The sequence below is a fragment of the Humulus lupulus genome, chromosome 6, assembly GCF_963169125.1.
Source record: "Humulus lupulus chromosome 6, drHumLupu1.1, whole genome shotgun sequence".
In the NCBI taxonomy this organism is placed as follows: domain Eukaryota; kingdom Viridiplantae; phylum Streptophyta; class Magnoliopsida; order Rosales; family Cannabaceae; genus Humulus; species Humulus lupulus.
In genome coordinates this window covers 38659770-38683417 of record NC_084798.1, presented here as the reverse complement: position 1 = coordinate 38683417, position 23648 = coordinate 38659770, and the positions used below count along the sequence as shown (strand labels likewise).

The window sequence follows — 23648 nt, the reverse complement described above, 5'->3', positions numbered from 1 at the left end:
TACAAAACAAGAAATGTATACAAAAATTAGTGAAATACATTCTTCCATTCTTTGCATCAATATCTCGATGGCTTTGCAGTTTCTTTGAAAGTGTTATGCTTCAAAAATAGGTTAGTAAATGCCACCTTCAAGTTCTTAACCTCTCTATCTAATTCACTTGGTTTCCTTTGCCTGCAAGATCCTAGAAAATGGAGTAGGATCCACCAAAAACTGAGATAAGTCTACAGACCAGTGCTTGAAGTATCATACAAAAATAAAACTGTAAAACCCACATAGCTCTTACCGTTTTCTGAAAAAAAAAAATCAAGACTACAGTATGTATTCCATCTAATAGATACCACAAATTGTCAACAGCAGCAACTAAATTACTTGTAACTAAACTATACTAAATTTCTATGACTAGAATGATAGTAAATGTAGAAGCAAATATTACATCCTTATGTTAATAAAATAGATCTAATGATCCATAGCACAAAAACCAATTGTTATCTTAAAAAATAAAAATCAATTGTTATCCACAACTTAAAATACAACAAAAAAATTTAGTCTCATAAGAAAAAGCATTCACTGCCCAAAATAGAAGCAGAGATTAGCTAACTTGCCTTTTCCTTTCCAGTGTTCACCAATTAAAAACAGACAAAGTCTACTAAGTAACTTTCTAACAACAATATCAAATTCGTAAATTTATGACTAAAATATCATATTCTAGATCATGCTGAAATATTCACATACTTATTTAAGTTACACTTGTATAGAATTTAAAAATTAATAACAAAATCAATTCACATAGGAGAAAATACAAGGAATGATATTCAGCATATAATCACACCGAACAACATACATGAGCAGGGGAATTAATTTCAATAATAAAGAAGGGCAGGAAGAAGCATCGTCTTTTTAAATTCAGAAATGAAAGTGAATGAGAAAATCAGAAAGGATAGAGAATGAATGAACTGAACTTTATTGAAATATATAGAAGTGTTAAATAGAAGAAGAGAATATATCACTTATAATGAGCTAAAAATTCGAGTAAGACTAGCAGATTCATAGAAAACCATAACAGATCTAGCAGCTACCACTTAATAGATAAAATTTGTAGTAATAAAAGTACTACAATCTTTCCATTAATCATTTATAGTGTGCACAAGGGAAATAAAAAGCCCACCTGTTCAGATGATGTTAGAATGGTTTCCATTTTCTGAGTTGTTACTTTGGTTGTACACAGAGTTGGGCATGGCAGAGCTGAGTCTGCCCTCAAAGTATGTGGAGTAAGGAGAGTACTTGGCACATTGCTCCTTCCATCCTACAAAAAAAAAAAACATAACATTATGCCTCTTAAATTCTTGTATCAGGTCAAGAACAGGAACAAAAAAATTAGTTCACAATAGAATGTTGGAATCGGAGAACAAAAAATGAAAATGAATAGTATTTAAGTGTAGTAGAGATTGTTGGTGAGAACTTGCAAGGCATCAGCAGGGAAATTGTTCTCATCAAACAAGACATGGTAGTGAGTAGGCCGACTGGTTCCCTGCAAGAGTATATATTACAAGACATAACTTTCATTAATACTCTATATTAATTAACAAAGACATTAAACATGACCAAAGCAAAAAAATTGAACCTGAATTCCAGCATGACTGTTAAGGTAGAAGTCAAACTCAGTTGGGTGGCAGATTTGGGTATCAACAATAGTGCCTATATGTAATGTTAAATCAATTAGATTTCCTTTGAAATTTAGCTATACAAATATATTGTTACAATGGATTCACAGACTAAACCTGGTTGAATGTTGCCACTCTTGTCCATGGAATCACGATTGTTGTAATCAGCTGGGAAAAGGCGGGTATGATGCCTTTTCTGAACAATAACAAGTGTAATTGGAGGAAGATATCCTTCCTCAAGCGAACGACAAGCCTGTTTATAAACAAATACGTAAACACTATAAGAGTCGCAGCCATGTTTTTGTGAAATGATTGATATCTGCTCTAAAGGCTATTCCTTAATCATTTAGTGATAATAGTACATACCTTTCATATAGCATCTACCTCGTGAAGCATCACTTGACTGAACTGTCCGTCACTAACACCATCTCTGCCAAAGACCACAAACCAGAGTTAATTAAGCAGTAATGACAAAAGACCAAATATTTACTATGTCTGTTGTGGATGTGTTACATCAACACCAAAGATTATTGTAGGCAAATCAGACACAAAAGGAATTTTCCTATGGATAGCATCACTTAACACTGTATTCCGGCCGCCAACCTATATAATATAAATAGGTACAAAGAAATAAACAACACAACAACACCAGCTCCAACACAGAAAAAACTTGCTTACCAAAACAATACTGCCATGGAAGTGATAAAATCTAACATATACATACTAAGTGATTATTATATATATTGCCTAGTGTTCTAAGGGAAGAGATATAAAAAAAAAAGTTGATTATAAACAAGAGATGCAAGAGAGTATCTTTAATAAAAAGAGAAAATCGTATACAAAGTAATAACAGGATATGTAACTGCAATTATACTAATTTTACCAGTTTATTCTAACCTTTTCATAGCCATTAAATTAGACACATCATAGAATAGTTTATTCTAATTTTACCACTTTCTATACTGCATTAAATTAGACACATCAGATTTAGCTTAGTTTGAGAGCATTCTACTCTCTACCAACAAGAAACCCAAGGCCATTGATTTTTGGAAGCATTTGATCAGCTACAACAATAATTTGGGCAACAATTAACCAAATGTAATGACCCACTAATCTAGACTATTTGGACCATTAACGAATCTATACATAAAACTTACATTTTTGCGGAAATACCATAATTTTATTGAAACTTGTGGAAACAAAGGTTACTTTCATAAAATAGGTAGGATATGGGTACCCATTGTCTTTAAAACAAAAATAACTTAAAGTAAAAAGGGTTACATAGAAAATGCGGAAAAATACATTTAAAAACCATAAAAACATAAATAAGACTACATCCTCGAATCGAATAACGCTCGGCCCCTTGACTCCATTCACCATCGATACACATCCTCTAAGCGTCACGAATCTTTCCGCCTCTAAAGCTTATTTCCTGCACATAAACAGAAAGGAATGAGCCTAATGCCCAGTAAGGAAAATCTAACACAAAGTCACATACATAATTTCATAAGAAAACATAAAGACTTAACATAATACATATAACATACACTTATTATAATGGCCATTATTACTTGGGGTCCCATAGACTAAACAAGCATATGCCCATGGGGTTAATGGGGTCCTACTAGCTAAGTAGGTCATATGCCCATAACCCATTTGGGGTCTTGTTAGTCATATGGGTCATATGCCCAAGCCTACAAACATACACATATACATATCATAACACTTTTAATAACATAAACATATAGATAACATAAGCACATAACATATTAATTCTAGCCTATTTTCCTTACCAAAGTTACCGAGATTATGGACTGAGTTGGGATTGTTGGAACACTCCTAAAACCATAAAAAGAGTAAGTCTAAAGAAAGGAGATGAAATGAAAGAGATGGAAAGACTAAACCATAGAAAACATACTTACCAACTTATATGCTTAAAAGCTTGGATTCCCTAACCAAAATAAGAATAAGGTTAGGGGACTGAGTAGAAGGTTTTGAGAAAGGAAATAACATAAAAATACAGAAAAGAACTAGAGTTTTGGGTTTACCTCAAAGATTGCAAGATCAATCTAACATCCACCGAAATACTATAGCACTCACTTACTTCCCAAAGTGTTTGATAAGCTTATGATGTTTAAGCTTATAGTTTTTCCCCAAACCAAGTGTTTACACTCTCACTCTCACTTAACACTAGCAGCCTCTGAACTTAGAGCAAATGGTGAATAATGGCTGGGTACTAGGTCCTATTTATAGAGTTTGGGAATGAAAATATCTTGATTTTACTTGAATAAAAATAATGGCTTTTTAGGTGAAAATCATTTGAATAATCGTTCAGCAGAGGCTGAAGACTCGTTCACAAGATGCTGGACTGTTGAAGGAGTTTGAATGGCTGAAAGGAAATGAATTCAAAAGAGTTTGAATCCATGCTGAAGGAGGCGATATATCGCCCCCTGTAGGCGATATATCGCCTGGGCCAATATGCCCGAGGCGACCGTGCATCGTTTCGTGTTTTCCGTATCTACGTGCTGCGACATATCGCCTCCTATAGCTGCGATATATCGGCACACGCTGAATATTTAAACACGAAATTACACATTTTTAGCTAAGTTTGAATGGAGTAAACAGCCTTGACTAAGCCCTCAACGTACTCAAAGCTGCTGACTGACCCTATAACATTCAAACTTTACTCCTTATTATATTTAATCCTCAAAAATCTTAATCCTTAATTACCATTCAAAACATGTGCTTAAAATCCTATTGGTTGATGTCTAAACCTTATAATATAATAATATAATCCTTAATATCAGTCACTTTAATCAAACCTTAGGTTATACTTAATATTCTTAAACTATAGATTAAACTTAGAAAATCTATAAGTACTACTATGAGTGTCCAAATAATTCCCGGTCTGAACCAAAAATCCACAGTAACAAAGATAACACTAAACATACTATAATACTACTAAACAATTAGCTAAGTAAAGTTCTTGGACTCTACAATTCTCCCCTACTAAAAAGAATTTCGTCCTCGAAATTTACTTACCAAATAACTCCGGATACCGGCTCTGCATGTCCTCTTCCAACTCCCACGTTGCCTCGCGTTCAGAACTATTGCTCCATAGGACATTAACTATAGGAAAGCTCTTGGACCGTAACTGCTTCATCCCCCTATCTAGGATGCTAACCGGTCGTTCCTCGTAACTTAAGTCTTTCTGGAGCGCTACGGTATCGTACTTGAGGACGTGAGATGGGTCTGACACATACTTGCGTAACATCGAGATGTGGAAGACGTTGTGACTATCGGCTAGTGCTGGCGGTAGGGCTAGTCTATACGCAACTGTTTCCACTTTGTCCAATATCTAAAAGGACCTATGAATCGGGGACTAAGCTTGCTTTTCTTTCCGAACCGCTTGACACTTTTCATAGGAGATATCTTGATCTCCAACTTGGAATTCCACATCGCGTCGCTTGGTATCCGCATATCTTTTCTGACGGCTTTGAGCAGCCAGCAGACGCTGTCTAATAAGCGTTACTGCTTCTTGAGCTTGTCTAACAGCTTCGGGCCTTAGAAGCTGCCTTTCTCCTACCTCGTCCCAGTGCAACGGTGATCGGTACCTTCTTCCATTTAGCAACTCATAAGGTGCCATTCCGATCGTTGACTGGTAGCTGTTGTTGTACGAGAACTCGATCAGCGGTAAGTACTTGTTCCACGATCCTCCAAAGTCAAGTTCACATGCGCGTAGCATATCCTCTAAAATCTGAATCGTACGCTCTGACTGCCCATCTGTCTGAGGATGGAAAGCTGTACTAAGACTTAACTTAGTACCCATGGCTTGCTGTAAGCTTCTCCAAAATCTTGACGTAAACACTGATCCTCTATCTGATACTATCGTCTTGGGGATTCCATGCAATCGTACAATCTCTTGGATGTAGATGTCTGCATATTGGTCTGCCGTATAAGAAGTCTTAACAGGCAGAAAATGAGCCGACTTGGTTAGTCTATCTATGACTATCCAAGCAGAATCATGCTGCTTATTTGTCTTTGGCAGACCCGTCACGAAGTCCATGGCTATATCGTCCCACTTCCACTCCGGTATGCTAAGCGGTTGCAATAATCCTGCAGGTCGCTGATGCTCCGCCTTCACTTGCTGGCATACCAGACACTTAGATACATACTCTGCTATGTCCTTCTTCATCCCTGGCCACCAATAGACTGCCTTGATGTCATGAGTCATCTTGGTAGACCCTGGATGAACCGAGTATGGAGTATTGTGCGCTTCTTCTAGGATCGTCTTCTTAATACTTTGATCGTCTGGCACGCATACCCGATCCTTATATCTCAATAAACCTTGACTGGATATTGAGAAATCTGTAGTCTTGCCTTCTCTGACTGCATCCATGTGCGTTGCTAGTGAATCATCATGTCTCTGACCATTCCGTATGTCTTCTAGCATATTCGATTGGATAGACAAGTTAGCCAACTTGCCTACAACCACTTTTATTCCGGCACTGATAAGCTCCTGCTGTAGTGGCTTTTCTATTCCGGATAAGGCTGCTAAGTTCCCATAACTTTTTCGGCTAAGTGCATCGGTAACTACGTTTGCCTTCCCCGGGTGGTATAGGATTTCGCAGTCGTAATCCTTTACTAACTCTAACCATCTGCGCTGCCTCATGTTAAGCTCCTTATGAGTAAAGAAGTATTTTAAACTTTTGTGGTCCGTATAAATCTCGCACCGTTCTCCGTAAAGATAATGGCGCCAGATTTTTTTTTAACGCAAAGACCACCGCTGCCAACTCCATATCGTGAGTTGGATAGCGTTGTTCATACTCCTTTAACTGACGTGAGGCGTAGGCTATCACCTTGTCATTCTGCATCAGTACGCATCCCAATCCTAACTTTGATGCATCACAGTAAACAACGAACTTGTCGTTGGGTGTTGGGACACTAAGTACTGGTGTTGAGCAAAGCTTATCCTTAAGCAACTGGAAGCTTTCCTCACACTTATCACTCCAGTTAAACTTTTATTGCTTCCGGGTCAGGTTGGTGAGTGGAGTGGCTATCCTAGAAAAGCCCTCTACAAACTTTCTATAGTAACCTGCTAGCCCTAAGAAGCTTCTTACTTCCGACGCGTTCTTTGGTCTAGGCCAATCCTTCACGGCCTCTACCTCCGATGGATCTACTGCAACTCCGTATTTCGATATGATGTGCCCGAGGAACGCCACTTGTGAGAGCCAAAACTCGCACTGCTTGAACTTCGCGTAGAGTTGGTGCTCCTTCAATCGCGTCGAAATCATCCTCAATGTTCCTCGTGCTCTACTTCATCCTTGGAGTATACTAAGATATCGTCGATGAATACAACAACGAATTTATCTAAGTAATCCTTGAAGACCTTATTCATTAAGTCCATAACGCGGCTGGTGCGTTAGCAAGGCCAAAAGACATAACCAACTCGTAATGTCCATAACGAGTCCTAAAGGCTGTCTTAGGAATATCTTCTCCTTTTACCTTGAGCTGATGATACCCGGACCGTAAATCGCTTAGAGAATACAGTCGCGCCTCGGAGTTGATCAAACAAATCATCAATCCGAGGTAGCGGGTATTTGTTCTTAATTGTTACTTTATTCAGCTCACGGTAGGCTATGCACATGCGCATACTTCCTTCCTTCTTCTTCACGAATAGTACCGGAGCTCCCCATGGTGAATGGCTTGGCCTAAGTCTAGGAATTCTTGTAGCTGCGTCTTTAACTCCTTGAGTTCCGTGGGTGCCATCCGGTATGGTGCCTTAGAGATAGGCTCGGTGCCTGGTACTAATTCTATCGTGAAGTCTATCTCTTGAGTTGGCGGCAATCCTGGCAAGTCATCGGGAAAATACCTCTGGAAATTCTTGTATAACTCGAACATCTCCATCCTTAAGTGGCGTCTCTCTTTTCCACGTTTGTGATGCTGGCTAAGAACGCTTGACATCCTTTCTCTATCCTTCGTTGAGCTTTGAGAGATGACACTAACGGGGTGCGTAATCCTGAAGCTTGTCCCATGAAGCATCGTCTCTGGCCGTCAGGAGTCTCGAACATCACCTTCTTGTGTCTGCAGTCGATCGTTGTGCCATGTCGTGCTAGCCGATCCACGCCTAGTATTACGTCGAAGTCTTTGATCACTAGCTCTATCAGGTCTCCTTCTAGTTCTATGGCCTCAATCTTGATCGGTACGCCTCGTACTATTCGTGATGATAGAACTACTTTGCCCGAAGGCAACTCGGTTACAAACCTAGTTCTAAATCTTTCACTAGGTTTGTCTAGTTTTTCTATCATTCCTAACGAGATATACGAGTATACTGCTACCAATCAAGCGATACTAGAACATATACTATCGAGGATAGGATCTGACCTGCAAATGCTTATTACTAGCATGGGTTCCTCCTTGGGTCAATGCAAAGACTTTGGTCTGGAACCATCGTTTAATCCCTCTTAGCATTCCTCTGAATCCTTTTTGTTGTAGTTCCCAGGTCTGCAAGCTTGACCCCTAATTCCATCTTTGGTCTAAGTCCTCTGACGAACTTGGTCAACCTCGTAAAGTCGGTTGGGACCAACTCTGGTGCAAACTTGACTAATTTGTTGAACTGACGAGCATATTCTTCTATCATTAGCGATGACTGCCGAGGTCTAATACTTCTTGTGGAATGGTTCCACAAATCTTGTCCATATCATGGTGGTGACATCGTTAGTCTGGTGAACTAAGTCCCACCATATTCTGGCATCCTTCCTTAGTAATGACGAGACGCAGGATATGCGGTCCGCATTACTGAGGTTCATGTGCATAAGAATTGGCTCCTCATTCCTTAGCCACTCTTCTGCCTCAAAGGGGTCTATAGTCCCTTCAAAGTTTGGAGCGTGTTGTTTGCGGAACCTTTCATACACTGACTCCATATTCGTTACTGGATGTGGCGCGTAGTTCGTCACTGGCCATCCCCCATATGGACCAACTTGTAGGGGTGCTAGGGCCATTTGTTGTAGCTGTGGCTGCGGTTGCGGCGGAGGCTGAGGCTGAGTCTGCGCCTGTTGACGTTGTTGCTGCAAGAGTTCCTCGACTTGTTGTCGCCGTCTAGCGATTTTCGCGGTGTTGTCAGCTGGCGGTGTCGGCGCGTTGCGGCTAGTAGTAGCACGTACTTCTCTTCTGCGAACTGGAGGGCATCATTGGTCATTGGAACAATGTTGGAGGCGTTTCCGCTGGTGCGTGCAGATCTTCGGAGCGACACCTTCACCAAAAGTTCTAATAGTCGAGAACTTGTTAGAACTTACCCTAATAGGCTCTAAGGCAAAAACTTATTCTAAAACAAACATATCTCGGACCTATTTATTATGACTTCTTATGAAAAATTATATAGGTCTTTATTTATTATTAGAGTGGGTTTCTATACTTAGAAAAACAAGTCATCTTTATTTTCTAAGTGTGTTTCTAATCATCCTATATGACTTAATTCTCAGGCTCGAAACTTATCTTTGTTCCAAAGTTAACCATATTGAGGGAGGGCTGGGATCAGTAAAATCGTTCCCACTACTAAGGCCCCCTAACTCTCAATAAGGGAACTTGGTTCATTGATTTGTATCCACCCTCACTGAACTTAGTCATTATTTATTTTATTTATTACTTATTATGATTGAGAAAATAGAATCAAACTCATAAAATAACATGAAATCAATTTGGAAAAAGATTTTCACTTATTACAATCATAAATAAAGAAAGAAATAAACAAAACAAATAATGAAAAACTAGCTATTCTAAAAATCAGGATCTTCTACATCCGATCCTTCATCTAGCATATCATTATCTATCTCCTTATAATCATCGTTGTCTTGAGCCTCAAAATTTCCTCGGGGAAGATTCAAGAAGATCCTATGTTGTTGCTCATTAGTGAATTGAAACTCTAAATCATAGGTGAACTTAAGTATGAGAGAATAATATCTTAGGGCTACTTGTAAGTCATCATCATTATTTATATTCTCCCATATTTCTTCTAAAGTTAAAATTGCAGAAGGAAAATCTTTTAAAAGCCTAATTACTAGGACATATTGTTCTGCAGCTCTCATCATGATTTGCTTAGAATCTTGAAGGTGACCTATCTCTTTGTGGAACAAGATCAATCTTCGAGTGATCTTTTCTAGTGCTCCTACGGTGTTTCTTGGCTCCCTTATTCTTTTTAAAGCCTTAATGGCTTGGATATCTTGGTAGGTTAAGGCTCCGTTCATTCTTAACTGAAACATAAACACTAAAGTGTTACTTATACACATAAGTAACATAACTAGTAACTAAAACACTTACTTGGCGGTCCGATTCGGAGCTTCGAGCGTGTGTATCGAGGAGAACTTCATGCAAAGGAACCGTTGCTCTGATACCAACTGTAATGACCCACTAATCTAGACTATTTGGACCATTAACGAATCTATACATAAAACTTACATTTTTGCGGAAATACCATAATTTTATTGAAACTTGTGGAAACAAAGGTTACTTTCATAAAATAGGTAGGATATGGGTACCCATTGTCTTTAAAACAAAAATAACTTAAAGTAAAAAGGGTTACATAGAAAATGCGGAAAAATACATTTAAAAACCATAAAAACATAAATAAGACTACATCCTCGAATCGAATAACGCTCGGCCCCTTGACTCCATTCACCATCGATACACATCCTCTAAGCGTCACGAATCTTTCCGCCTCTAAAGCTTATTTCCTGCACATAAACAGAAAGGAATGAGCCTAATGCCCAGTAAGGAAAATCTAACACAAAGTCACATACATAATTTCATAAGAAAACATAAAGACTTAACATAATACATATAACATACACTTATTATAATGGCCATTATTACTTGGGGTCCCATAGACTAAACAAGCATATGCCCATGGGGTTAATGGGGTCCTACTAGCTAAGTAGGTCATATGCCCATAACCCATTTGGGGTCTTGTTAGTCATATGGGTCATATGCCCAAGCCTACAAACATACACATATACATATCATAACACTTTTAATAACATAAACATATAGATAACATAAGCACATAACATATTAATTCTAGCCTATTTTCCTTACCAAAGTTACCGAGATTATGGACTGAGTTGGGATTGTTGGAACACTCCTAAAACCATAAAAAGAGTAAGTCTAAAGAAAGGAGATGAAATGAAAGAGATGGAAAGACTAAACCATAGAAAACATACTTACCAACTTATATGCTTAAAAGCTTGGATTCCCTAACCAAAATAAGAATAAGGTTAGGGGACTGAGTAGAAGGTTTTGAGAAAGGAAATAACATAAAAATACAGAAAAGAACTAGAGTTTTGGGTTTACCTCAAAGATTGCAAGATCAATCTAACATCCACCGAAATACTATAGCACTCACTTACTTCCCAAAGTGTTTGATAAGCTTATGATGTTTAAGCTTATAGTTTTTCCCCAAACCAAGTGTTTACACTCTCACTCTCACTTAACACTAGCAGCCTCTGAACTTAGAGCAAATGGTGAATAATGGCTGGGTACTAGGTCCTATTTATAGAGTTTGGGAATGAAAATATCTTGATTTTACTTGAATAAAAATAATGGCTTTTTAGGTGAAAATCATTTGAATAATCGTTCAGCAGAGGCTGAAGACTCGTTCACAAGATGCTGGACTGTTGAAGGAGTTTGAATGGCTGAAAGGAAATGAATTCAAAAGAGTTTGAATCCATGCTGAAGGAGGCGATATATCGCCCCCTGTAGGCGATATATCGCCTGGGCCAATATGCCCGAGGCGACCGTGCATCGTTTCGTGTTTTCCGTATCTACGTGCTGCGACATATCGCCTCCTATAGCTGTGATATATCGGCACACGCTGAATATTTAAACACGAAATTACACATTTTTAGCTAAGTTTGAATGGAGTAAACAGCCTTGACTAAGCCCTCAACGTACTCAAAGCTGCTGACTGACCCTATAACATTCAAACTTTACTCCTTATTATATTTAATCCTCAAAAATCTTAATCCTTAATTACCATTCAAAACATGTGCTTAAAATCCTATTGGTTGATGTCTAAACCTTATAATATAATAATATAATCCTTAATATCAGTCACTTTAATCAAACCTTAGGTTATACTTAATATTCTTAAACTATAGATTAAACTTAGAAAATCTATAAGTACTACTATGAGTGTCCAAATAATTCCCGGTCTGAACCAAAAATCCACAGTAACAAAGATAACACTAAACATACTATAATACTACTAAACAATTAGCTAAGTAAAGTTCTTGGACTCTACACCAAATGAGCAGAGAATTTACTTTTTGTAAGAAACAGAAAATTGTTGGAAAGAGAGACAATATGCAAAGCTCTAATTTATATAAACACAAGCAAAACAAACTCACCACAAGGTGATATCAAAAGATAAGAAAATTAAGAACCTCATTTCTGAAAGCCTGGCCAATTTGAGCAGCAGCAAAAGGAAGCTTGTTTCCATTGTAATAGTACAAGTCTTTGAAGTTAACAAATATGCCTTGTGCAGTTCCTGGCCGCATGAACCTACAGCAGAGGAGATTTAATTACATATCATTACTGACCAAACAGGAGTCTTAATAAAAAAGAATCGCTAAGAAAATTAGTACCAAAATGTAATGTGCTCACCCAGGGCTCAATCCAGATGGGCCTATTGATGTTTGGAACATAAGATTGAATGGATATGGATCAGAAAGTGGATTCTTAGTGTCTGGAGCTGTAACGCCATACTCCTTAAGTTTGGCACCCAGCTCTTAAGCTGAAAGATCATCCAAAACAGCAAGTATGCGCTTGAGTTCTGTAGCCTCCTTGGCAGTTATGGAAAGGTCTTTTTGAAGCTTTTCACTGCAGAAGTCCTTGAGCAAGTGATCGGCACGATAGCAAGTCCCAGTTTTCTCATCTTTAACCATAAGGTTAGTAAATTTATCAACATGACCAGATGCTTTGAGAACAAACTCTAGGGTAACACAGGGACAGTCAACCTCCAACATGTTCTCCTCAAGAACAAAATGCTGTAGCAACTTACTCCCAATACTATAATCAGCTGCTCTTGCTGCCTGCAAAAGCATTAGAGGTGAAACATATAACACAAACAACAGCTAAACCCGCAACCTTCATAATCGAGCAAAACCAAAGATTGACAAATAACCACCAATAATTTGTAGACTCACTATAAACTGTTAAAGAATAAATTTAATAAGAAAAAAAGGGAAAAACTAAATACTGCACATTAGGAGAAAAAATATCAATCGACATCAACCTTAGTAAGTACATTAAGATTAAAAAAATACAAAAACTGGTATATAAATGATAAACAAAATGACACCATAAAGGACTGGCAAAGAAGAGAATAACATACCAGTAATTTGAGATATCAAAGTAATGCTAGTTGCTAAATTCAACATCTAAGAAAAAACTTGGTGCAAGATTGATCTAGAACTTTTAAAAGAAGAAAAAATTCCTTTGTGATGAACTTACCTGTGTCCAAGCAAGTAGAGTGAATATTCTCGAATTCAAAGAAAAACAAGGAGATAACTCAAGTGATAGTGCAAATTGGGTGGCATAAGTAGTCATAAGATTCTCTGCCATTCAAGAGCCACAAGTTCACAGTTAAAGTAACAGTTAACACCTACTAAAGTTTTACTAGTCTTAAAAATACACATGGAAAACTTTTTAAAACATGAAAACACATCTTAATTTCTTTAGTGTTAATTGAAGATATAGAGGACAAGGTGATTGTTCTTTCTTCTTCATCAAATTAATAAAAGAAACATAGGAATAGGATAAGTACATGGCATATTCAAATTGCAAAGAATAAACACAAATTCATTATAGAAGTAACAAGAGTAACCCATTAAATGTAACAAATGTATTATTAGAGAGCCCTCAGATCTCATAGCTATATCAGATCATTAACAATATTAACCACAGATTATTTTCAAAGCCCATGTACATCTTCACCCACCTCGTAAGAGATAGAGAGAGTAGTAGTAGTAGTAGTAGTAAAGAAGGAATGAAAGAGAGATAGATAGATAGATATATAGATAGATATGATGGTGGTGGTGGCGATAATGAGGCGGCAAAGATGTAAAGGGCAATTATGAAAACCAAGGAGAATTTGTTTCCAATAATGAGTTTTTCCATCACAGGGCAGAAATACTAATATACATGATATAATCATCACTAGAAGTCAATTGAAAAGATCAGTGAATAATACAATGCAGAAATAAACACAAAAATGAAGTGAAAGTTCCTCCCTTTAAGTGGGTAGGTTCATATAAAGCTTTCTAGGCTGCATGTCCATCAATTAACGCAGCAAAAAAACTACTCATAAACATTTGCCATCATCTATTAAAGAACCCATTAACATACCAAACCAAAAAAACAAGATAAACATTGAGTGAGAAAAATGCAAAGAAAAAAGCTCAAACTAGAGCCATAATCATAGAGATTGAGATCAGTTGGAAATTAAATATGATTTTTCAAGAGAATGTGAGTGAGGACGAGAGCTTAAGGATTGCAAAACATAGGTAGAGCGAGAGTATGAGAGACAATTAAATTTGCAATACAAACAACCAAAAACTAACTTATTGATGTTCTTTAGAAGATGTAAACAACTAGGAATGGGACAAGTTAAAATATCGTCACAAATGAGAAACTCAAAGTCAGACGTGATCTAAGGATACGGTACAAAGTAACAGATGTGATCATCCACTGATGAAACAAACAGGCATTAGAGAAGTAACAAGAAAAACCCATTAAATGTAATCACGTGAAAAATATAACTTGTTTATTGAAAAATATATTATAGTTTTTTCTACTCATCTCTGGACAGAAAAACAAAGAAAAAAATGTGTAGCCAGTTTTAATCAATAGGAAGGAGCATACCTCATCTAATTGATGGCCTTTATTGTGCATGTCCATTGTCATTCGGTAAGCAAGAAAATACAACTTCTCCTTACAGAAATATTTTATTAGGATATGAAAGGTATTATAATCAAGACTGTAGATAATTCATCCATTTTCTTTAACATTTCCATTACGCTCTCCATATCGCCTGCTCTGCAGTAAGCACAGAGCATAGTGTTAAGTCGTATGTGTCATATCTTGCTTCAAAATCCTTGGCCAACTACTTTGCTTCTTCCAAAAGCCCGCCTCTGTAGAATGCTGAAATCATGATACTGTAGGAATAACCATCTGCCAGAGGAAAAATACATCATTTCAGCACAATGATAGTCTATATAATTATACTAGATGACCTATGGAAAGCATGTAAAACGACAGCTATGCCCATCATTGCTCATGTTGATTAAACTGAATCTATCAAATTTGAGAGTAAAGTTGCAACAGAGATTCCTTTATAACTTTACTACTGTTGAAAGACACATATTATTGAAGGTGCATTATCAGTATTATAAACTTTTTGATACAAGATCTAAAACAATGTTATTCCAGGGCAAACTTTCTAATACTTGGATTCAAGGATCTGCCACAGGACATCTCATGACTAGGGTCAAAATATCAAATAAACAAGAGACGAGCATATATTGTTAGTTCCAAAACATTTAAAAAAAATTAATCAATCAATCAACATAATGGCTATGCTTACTTGACAGATTTGATATTAAATTGAATGACCAAAGGAAATTTTGTTGTTTTGGAATTAAGATAATTAGTCATATCATCTCAAAAGAAGAACAAATAAGTAAAAAGCAAGTTGAAAGTTTCACAACACAAAGACAAACATTACCAGTAGTTGTAGCAAAAAGAAATAAATCAGACAAGAGAGAGAGAGAGAGAGAGAGAGAGAAGGCTTATAATGCAAAACCATGAAACTGCTTCTGAAAATTAGATTTTCCATCACAGGGCAAATAAGCATGCAAAGAAAGTGAAAACTAACAAAAATAAATGACAATATCTTCATATTATTACATAAGCCAATAAAATATATATTTTGTAGTTGTAAAAAGAGACCATTTTAATATATAAATGCCCTCAAAGATTAATGCTAGAAATTTCATGAACATTGAAAATTCATTAAGAATCAATGACATCTTCAAGGTTTAAACACCACCACTTCAACCATCACCTTTGGCATTCACCACCACCAACAGCAAACACAGATCATCATCACCACATCCAACATGAGAAAATAGTAATAAATAAATAAATAAAATAAAATAATGGATCATGGTGAGTACCAAAGATGGTGAGAGCAGAAAAGATGGAGGCTCAAAATGAAATCAATGCACATATCAATACAAAAATAAAATTTTTCATCATCAGGCACAAAGTAATCTAGAAACAAACTAAAGACTTCTATAATACCACTTCACGATTGAGACCTCCACACATCCTCAACCCTGAGCCAAACACAAAAATAGAGAAGAGAGAGAAAGAAAAAAAACAAAAGCAGAATGAGAAGAGATACATACTGCCGTGCCTACCTTCGTTGAGCCCTTCAGCAATGCTGAGCTCTGCCACAGTCAAACCCCATTGATGCACCTGCCCTAACGAGCCCCCAAGCCTCCACGTCATGCCCAGCCCCTGCGCCGTCGAGCCTAGACCCGAGACCCCCCCCACCCACCGTTGAGCCCAGCCCTCGAGCCACCATCGTTGCTGTCGAGCCCAGCCCCGAGCCACCAGTCGTTGATGTCGAGCCCAGCCTCGAGCCCCCTGCCGCCGAACAACCCAACCCCGACGCCCTTGCCACCGTCGACCACCATTCCCCGAGCCCCTGCCGTCGTCGTTCGGGCCTAGCAGAAAAAATGCGATAGAGAGAGGGAGAAAGGAAAGTATAGGGATCGGGTGGGAGAAAGGGTTTCTTTCTTCTATATTTAATTTTATTTTACCACTTTTTGAGAGAGGAAAGTATAGAGATCAGGTGGGAGAAAGGAAAGTATAGTGAAATTTTTTGAGAGAGTATATATTATTTAGCGGGAGTCCTAAAAAGTGCCGCCTTTTTTTTCATTTGGTTGTGTACTTTACCACTTTTTAACCATCCTTACTATAATACTTTTTAAATAGTCTTATCTTTTTGTGTTATGGAAAGAGGTGTTTGGTGTAGTGGGTGTTGTGATTAGTGGTCAAAAACACACATTTATTCAATATAAATGTCAAAATAAATTAAGTTTAAATTGATATTTTCTTGGAATTAATATGATATATTCTTACATTGGAAATATTTGATTTGAATTTAATTTATGTATATTTTTTGCCGAAAATGAAGTATATTTTGGTACTTTGAGATGGAGAGAAAAGAAAAGAATTAAAGTTGAAAAGAGAAAAAAAAAATTGGCATTTTTGAAGTATAAAAGCCCAAAGAGAGTAGCCCAACCCGCTGCCTTCTCCTCCTCCCCAGTGCGCCACCTGACGTGCCCCTGCTGCGCCACGCATCCCAGCCAGCCACCTGGAGCCCCAGCCACCCGTGAGCGACCCGCGCCCAGCCTGCGTGACCGCGCCTGCTAACCCAGTGACCCAGATCGCTTGCCTCTTTTCTCTACCGACAGCGTGCGCCACGTGGCATGCTCTCATTGGTGTGACTTGGCCAATGCTTCAGCTGCCACCAGCCACCTTCCAGCCAATTTTTTTGTGCATTTTGGGCCTTGGACCCTTCTATTTTGAGCTTTAAAACTCACATTTTGTGTTAATTCAAAAAAATGGGCATGATGATCATTCACTAAAATAGCTAAGCTAATACTAATAATAAGATTTGAATTTTCAAAATCATATTTTATTATTAATGTTTCAGATTTATTTTGTAAACCCCATTTTTAGTTTAATTTCTTTTTAGTCATTTCCTTCTTCTATAAATATGGAATCTTCTTTCACATTTGGAATGTAATTTTTAGAGTAAAGAAACTATAGCGAAATTTCTACTCACTTCCATCTCATACTTTCTTCTTATAATTTTGTGAGAATGATTAGCATAATGGCCTAATCTTCCTAGGAAGGTTAATGATGATTCCATATGCTAGTGATGTTATTTTGCTACTTTGATTAAATATGTTCTTAGTATAATGCATTTGAGTTGTTTATGTTCTTTCAACCTCACCTTTATTTTGTTATCCTTATTTACTAGTTAATAATACATAGGATCAATCATGCTCTTTCTATGTGTTTCTAATTAGTAAAAGTAATATTGATACATTATTTTATGTCTAATCTTCTATTGCATTATTGCCCTTGGGTATCTTTTCATTTTTAGATTTTTCATAAGATTAACATTGTGCTCCTAAAGTAAAGAACTTCATAACTCAAATGGACTTTTGTTAGAAAATAACATGGACTTTAATGTCAGATTTTCCAAGTAAATGTTGAGATGTGAACTATTTACTTGTGTAGTTTTGTAAATCAAGTAACTAAACAAGCATATGGATGATTCTTGAAACCTTTCTACTTTTCAACTCTTGATTACATCTTATTTTTATTTCACTTGTCTCATTTTATCATTTCATAAGAAAGACAACAAAAAAATCTCAAATCTATTTTCATTTCATTTCTATTTATTTCATATTACTAACTTTTTGTATTATTTTTCTACTAATCATTTGGTTTTAAGTTACCTCCTTGTGGATCGACCGCCCGACTTTTACTACAACTACCCGTTAGTGATTGTCATAATTTGGGCATTAAACACTGCATGATTTTTTTTTCACCGTATGTGACTAAATTACAATTATGCATGTATAGAAAAACATATCAGAAAAGTAGAAGAATTATTTTACATCCAAATAGCTTATTGTCTAGCTAAAAGGTATCCTGAGTTATTCTACAAATCATAATATTAACATTGCGAGGATTAAAGGTTTAGTAATTTATTCCCCCATAAATAAAAGTTAACTAGTTTGAAATTTTAATTTTAATTCAGTTGGATTATTTTTAATAGCAGTTTAGTAATTTTAATGTTTGTTAATATAAATTTTATATTATTTAAAAACGTTTTAATAATTTATTATATATAGATAATTATAAAATTTATAATTTTCTTCTAATTGTTATTTTATTTTTGATTGTTCAATTATAGAATTAATTGATCTACGATTTCAACAAAATTATGAATAGAGGCTTATAATATATTTTTTCGATTGAGTCTTTAATCTAAAATTTATTTTTCAAAATTTGAAAATTCTGTCAGAGTAACCAATTACAACTTACTTTTTCTGAGTGATAACTGGTTACTACCTTTTCAACTTGAGAATGGTAACATGTTACTACAAATTAACCAATAGAAAAAAGTTTTCTTAAACTAGTAACCATTTACCATTCTCAAACTGAAAAAAAGTGGTAACCAGTTACAACTTTCCTTATGGTAACATGTTACTTTGACGGAATTTCGAGATTTAAAAAAACAAAAAAAAAACCATATTTAAATCAAGAATTAATTATTAGTCATGATTCTTGTACTAGAATTCTCGCTAAACTAGTTCAAAGATTGGGTAACATAAAATCAATCGAAATTGTAGATGAATCCTGAGGAATCAAAACTAGATTATGCATTTTATTTATTTAATGATGGACAAATGTGATGATAGAAGGAATTAAAGACGGCTACCTGAGACGCAAGAGGCCATCGATTTTAGAGCTTAAGATTGGTTGAAGATGATCAGAGATGGTTGTTGAATTTTATTTTTATGCATTTGACTAGGTTGCATTTTTCAAATGTTAACTATATATGAATATGAGAAATTTTAAAACTTAGTTACAATATATATATATATATATAAAGTATAATAAGATAAAATATTATTAAACCCTCATAAACCACATAAAACCAAACCTAATCATGTTTCTAAATCATTCAATATTAACCATGAATATATCTATTAATAATCCATTGATCAAAACAAAAAGAAGGGAAACTTTGTTCATTGATTCATCAAGAATAAACCAATAACTCGTGAATTATATAGATTAGATCGTTTAACTCTTTGAATGTATGATCCTTTCACCAATAATCCTTCTCTTTCCAAAAAAATACCTTAGTTATTAACCTCCTTGACTGAATTCTTGTTAAAAACCCTAGTTTCTTCTTCTTTTACCTCCTTATATATTGCGGTCTCAATGAGAAATAAGAGTGGCTGCCATGATACTCAAATTTATAATAAAAGTCTTACAGGCGACACATCACATGGGTCATCCGTACGACATTGTATAGTAACATGTTTTGGCTCCAAACCTTATTTCAAAATGTTCTAATCTCATTGATTAACACTAATGACGATTTCTACACTGTTTATGGGGTACATATGAGATTTTTGTGGATTGATAACTCTCCACTCTCTCTCTATCTTTCTCTCTCTCTCTAACTCATAAAGATTACTAGTTTTCTCTAAGATCTTCATCAATTAAACTTGACTTGTTTGAGGACTAAGGCTTGTTAATCATCCCAATGTCATTCCACAATTATAGTAGCTTCAAGCATTCTCATAAGGGGGGCTAGGAATAAAGATTTTTGGACAACAATTCTAATTGTGTCAAACCATTTTGCCTTCTCCATTGTTTCTCTCATAAAATCATAACTTTTATTATTTTATGTAATTATGGTTTTCACCACAAAGGTCATTTCTTCATTTTACTCTAATTTGTGTTCTCTTCCATTAAGTCAATTGTTATATTGTGAGTAATTCTCATAAATTGCAATATACATATTGTGTTATAAGTCATATTCCCAATAGAAGGTTGCATAAGTCTTTATGTTTCCTTTGGTGATAAAACTCATGAAATTATGCCTACCATTGATGTTATACATCTACATGTCATGAAAATTTAGTGCCTATTAGAGATCCCACTTGTTAGTTTGATGGATAATTACCATGTTTTCGTTCACATAAAATGAATGTGACATGGTTCATGGCTAGGCACATTAAGTAAGATCTTTGGAAAGAAATCCATTTCGGATTTTCAAATGGAACAAAGATTTTGATCATAAGAATAAGTCTTCGTTTTTCTCAATGGATATTCTTGCTAAGTTTGCCAATGTATTTATATAAAATGGGTTGATTTGAATTCTTGCATCTAGGTTTGGTTGTTTCCTTAGAACTAATAATGCTACCTTGAATCAAACAAAAGTGACTGGTGCACGTATGTGTTTAAAAGTGGATCTAAAGGGCAAACCAATTAAAGGTTTCTTAATTATCGTTTCAATAATTAAAAAAATATAGTAGGAAACAATATATTAAATAATGGATTCCTAACGGAATAAATCTTATAGGCAAAGAGATATGAACATTTTTTCATTTGGGATATAATCGAAAGAAGTTTAAGAGGGGAGGCCAATAACCATGGTAGGATAATAAAATTAAAAAGTTTGAAAGAAAAAAATAAAATAAAAAAGAGTAATTGGCAGAAAATCCCTCCAATCTTCACATTTTATTACACTTAACACAATATCCTTATTTTTTGTGGGAAAACCACCCAAACCACCCTTCCGTTAACAAATTCACAGTCTCTGTTTGTTTTGTATGTTATCTGCCAACATAGATGATGGACCCAAAATGAGTATGTTTTAAAAATTTATACTCGCAAGCGCACGAATCGTATATGGAATATAGTGTTCGTGTAAGAACGAGGTCGAATCCAAAGGAGTTCTCTAAAATCGAAAAGAAAACTATTTTAAACCAAAATTAATAAATTCTAACCTAGTTCCAAAGATTGATGAGATTTTTGAATAATGAAAATAAAATAAAAGATAATAATAGAGAAATTAAATACAATATATAAACATAAATTAAAAGTTAAAAATAAGATGGTAAAAGAAAGAGAATCCACAAAAATATAAGTTCAATAATATTTAAAAGTACATTAATTCCCAAGTTTTAGTAATAGTAGAAATTAATCAAAGCATCAATTATTCAAACTAGATATTCTATTTAAGCACAAGTTTTCATAAAAATATAGGATTTATCTTCACTTTTAAAATTTATAATTTCAAAGCATTTAGTGTAAATCAATCTAATGAAATAACAAATAAATCAATGAACATTATTTATAAGGCAAAACATAATATTTTTGTTCTAAGCATGGATGTGTACAATTTAATGACACATCATACACAAAGAATATTATGTTTTTGCACTAATGAAGAACAAAGTGTAAATATGAGCTAACAATCCAAAATACATGATATTTAAGATGAAATAAGATATTTGAAGAAGAAAATTCCATAAACTTTGTTACACAAAATGGGAAATCAACATACAAAATAAATACTATCTAGTTACAAATTGTTTCATCATCACCTTAATATTCTTAAAAAGATTAGAAACTCATAACTAGAATAGCAAATACACACTAAAAATAACAAACATAATTAGGAAAATTTGGAGAGAAACCCCCAAATTTTTCCTCTAAAAATACATAGAAAATCACCAAAAAGAAGAAGAAGATGAAGAGAATAGAGAGGTTTTGAAATGTGCAGAATTTGTGGTATGGTAATCTTCCCCCAAAATGGACACCCTAAATGGTCTTCAAAACTCCATATTTATAGCCAACATGAGGTATTAAAATAATCAATTTAAATTAATTAAATTGATTAATTAATTTAATTAATTATAATATGGCAAATAAGGGTAAATTATAAAGTGTAATAATGATGTTTTGGGGTAAAATGTGTAGAAAAGTTTGGGTAAAAATTGGTATTTTTGGACATAGGGGACAATGGGACATTTAGGCTTTTGTTGGGCTCAAAAATGGGAAAATGGCAGCTTTGTGGCACTTGGGGTGCAAGGGGGCTGGTGGCTGGTAGGCCTGGCGTTGGTGAGCTGGGAGTTCGGTTGGTGCAAGGGAAGGCAGTGATGGATCATTGTGGTTGTGGTTCGTTTGGAGCAGCTTGATGCATCAAGCGTTGGGCATGATTATTGGAGCTGGCTGGGGGATTCGGCCCATGGTGGCAGCAGGAGGCTGAGAGAGCTGTTGAGATGCAGCTGGAGGCAACGTGGTGCTCTGGAGCAGCTGCTGGCTTGGGAGTGATTGGCAGCTGGTGGGAGGAAGAGGAGATCGTGGGCCTGGGGAGTTGCTGGGCTTCGGTCTGGGCAGAGGGTAGCAAGAGGAAAAATGCCACATTTCATGCTATTTTCTTTCAAATTTGCTACTCTTTTTTCCTTTCTTTTCTTTGCTTTTCAAAGCCAAAAAAATACAACTTACTCCCTACAAGATAAACATAAATTAAATCAAATTCAAATATTTTTAATTATAAAATAAATCATATTAGTTCATTGAAAATATTAATTAAAACTTAATTTAATTAAACATTTAGTTTCACTAAAACAACATTTTTTTTACCTCAAACTAAACAACAATAATTCAAATAATTAACTACAACATTTTACAACAAAATAACTATAAAAACACACAAAATTATATAAAATCAAAATAAGACTAATAAAGTCAAAATTACTTAAAAACTTAATAAATCAATTAAAAACTCAATAATTAAGCAACAATTAGCACATAAAAAGTGGTAAAATAACTCTATTTTGTAGAGTTATCACACCCCCAAACTTAATATTTTGCTAGTCCTCGAGCAAAAGGAAAATTAAAAACACATTTTTTTTTAATTGGTGATGTCAAATATTTTTTTGTCAAAAACTACATAATGGAAATAGTTCAAAGAAAATTACAAATAAAAGTAAAACTTATGTTATTAATTAAAAAGTTAAAATTGCTTTCAAAATAGATATTTAACATGCAAACACAAAAACTATCATCAAATCATCATGTGAACATTAGACAAGCCTATGCAAACAAAAATAAATTAAATCTCAAGAGATAATCAAGCAAATTCTAGTATTTTTCAAATTTTTTTTTTTTAGAGATTTAAAGAATTTAATGCTTAAATAAACTATATCCAAATATCACAAATTCGAATAGAATAGAAAAATGTCATATTATGAAAAATATAAATTTAAACAAAACTCACTTTAAAAATTAAAAGTAAAGCTTAATAATTATTTATATTTT

At 35.1% G+C, this 23648-nt stretch overlaps 1 long non-coding RNA gene across 1 annotated transcript; it reads right to left on the bottom strand.

Annotated features, from left to right (window-relative positions):
* Positions 1-1048: 1048 nt before the first annotated feature.
* Positions 1049-1910, bottom strand: LOC133783965 (uncharacterized). The gene is made up of 3 exons (XR_009871051.1): positions 1779-1910; positions 1622-1695; positions 1049-1528 (listed from the first exon to the last, which is right to left on the bottom strand). It is a non-coding gene; the product is annotated as an uncharacterized LOC133783965 (long non-coding RNA).
* Between the last annotated feature and the right edge of the window lie 21738 nt (positions 1911-23648).